Source organism: Leptonotus elevatus, unplaced genomic scaffold (genome assembly GCF_054856555.1).
Source record: "Leptonotus elevatus isolate MCC_2025b unplaced genomic scaffold, RoL_Lele_1.0 HiC_scaffold_137, whole genome shotgun sequence".
Classification (NCBI taxonomy): domain Eukaryota; kingdom Metazoa; phylum Chordata; class Actinopteri; order Syngnathiformes; family Syngnathidae; genus Leptonotus; species Leptonotus elevatus.
In genome coordinates, this window is record NW_028233528.1 from 40,001 (window position 1) to 42,500 (window position 2,500).

Below are 2,500 nucleotides of genomic sequence, written 5' to 3' on the forward strand. Positions count from 1 at the left end.
TTCATTTCAATGGGGGACTTGGACCCCTGGTAGCCCGCCATTCATTTCAATGGGGGATTTCGACCCCTGGTCGCCCGCCATTCATTTCAATGGGGGATTTCGACCCCTGGTAGCCCGCCATTCATTTCAATGGGGGACTTCGACCCCTGGTTGCCCGCCATTCATTTCAATGGGGGATTTCGACCCCTGGTCGCCCGCCATTCATTTCAATGGGGGATTTCGACCCCTGGTCGCCCGCCATTCATTTCAATGGGGGATTTCGACCCCTGGTAGCCCGCCATTCATTTCAATGGGGGACTTCGACCCCTGGTAGCCCGCCATTCATTTCAATGGGGGACTTGGACCCCTGGTAGCCCGCCATTCATTTCAATGGGGGACTTCGACCCCTGGTTGCCCGCCATTCATTTCAATGGGGGACTTCGACCCCTGGTTGCCCGCCATTCATTTCAATGGGGGATTTCGACCCCTGGTCGCCCGCCATTCATTTCAATGGGGGATTTCGACCCCTGGTAGCCCGCCATTCATTTCAATGGGGGACTTCGACCCCTGGTTGCCCGCCATTCATTTCAATGGGGGACTTCGACCCCTGGTTGCCCGCCATTCATTTCAATGGGGGATTTCGACCCCTGGTCGCCCGCCATTCATTTCAATGGGGGATTTCGACCCCTGGTAACCCGCCATTCATTTCAATGGGGGACTTCGACCCCTGGTTGCCCGCCATTCATTTCAATGGGGGACTTCGACCCCTGGTTGCCCGCCATTCATTTCAATGGGGGATTTCGACCCCTGGTTGCCCGGCATTCGTTCCTATGTGGCGGGGGATTTCAACCCCAGGTCGCCCTCGTGTGGTTCTTTTTGGCGCAGCTGACGGGCTCCGCTGCTCATGGAGGTTTGCTAGTGGAGGATAACCCCCTGCCTGGGCAACTCGAACGCCCGGCATTCGTTCCTATGTGGCGGGGGATTTCAACCCCAGGCCGCCCTCGTGTGGTTCTTTTTGGCGCAGCTGACGGGCTCCGCTGCTCATGGAGGTTTGCTAGTGGAGGATAACCCCCTGCCTGGGCAACTCGAACGCCCGGCATTCGTTCCTATGTGGCGGGGGATTTCAACCCCAGGCCGCCCTCGTGTGGTTCTTTTTGGCGCAGCTGACGGGCTCCGCTGCTCATGGAGGTTTGCTAGTGGAGGATAACCCCCTGCCTGGGCAACTCGAACGCCCGGCATTCGTTCCTATGTGGCGGGGGATTTCAACCCCAGGCCGCCCTCGTGTGGTTCTTTTTGGCGCAGCTGACGGGCTCCGCTGCTCATGGAGGTTTGCTAGTGGAGGATAACCCCCTGCCTGGGCAACTCGAACGCCCGGCATTCGTTCCTATGTGGCGGGGGATTTCAACCCCAGGTCGCCCTCGTGTGGTTCTTTTTGGCGCAGCTGACGGGCTCCGCTGCTCATGGAGGTTTGCTAGTGGAGGATAACCCCCTGCCTGGGCAACTCGAACGCCCGGCATTCGTTCCTATGTGGCGGGGGATTTCAACCCCAGGTCGCCCTCGTGTGGTTCTTTTTGGCGCAGCTGACGGGCTCCGCTGCTCATGGAGGTTTGCTAGTGGAGGATAACCCCCTGCCTGGGCAACTCGAACGCCCGGCATTCGTTCCTATGTGGCGGGGGATTTCAACCCCAGGTCGCCCTCGTGTGGTTCTTTTTGGCGCAGCTGACGGGCTCCGCTGCTCATGGAGGTTTGCTAGTGGAGGATAACCCCCTGCCTGGGCAACTCGAACGCCCGGCTCCCCCCCGGTCCGCTGGAGCTCCTCCAACGGCCAGCAACAAGCCCCGAAGACGGGCGCGCTCCCCGCGGTCCGCTGGAGCTCCTCCAACGGCCAGCAACAAGCCCCGAAGACGGGCGCGCTCCCCGCGGTCCGCTGGAGCTCCTCCAACGGCCAGCAACAAGCCCCGAAGACGGGCGCGCTCCCCCCGGTCCGCTGGAGCTCCGCCAACGGCCAGCAACAAGCCCCGAAGACGGGCGCGCTCCCCCCGGTCCGCCAACGGCCAGCAACAAGCCCCGAAGACGGGCGCGCTCCCCGCGGTCCGCTGGAGCTCCTCCAACGGCCAGCAACAAGCCCCGAAGACGGGCGCGCTCCCCCCGGTCCGCTGGAGCTCCTCCAACGGCCAGCAACAAGCCCCGAAGACGGGCGCGCTCCCCGCGGTCCGCTGGAGCTCCTCCAACGGCCAGCAACAAGCCCCGAAGACGGGCGCGCTCCCCGCGGTCCGCTGGAGCTCCTCCAACGGCCGGCAACAAGCCCCGAAGACGGGCGCGCTCCCCCCGGTCCGCTGGAGCTCCGCCAACGGCCAGCAACAAGCCCCGAAGACGGGCGCGCTCCCCCCGGTCCGCCAACGGCCAGCAACAAGCCCCGAAGACGGGCGCGCTCCCCGCGGTCCGCTGGAGCTCCTCCAACGGCCAGCAACAAGCCCCGAAGACGGGCGCGCTCCCCGCGGTCCGCTGGAGCTCCTCCAAC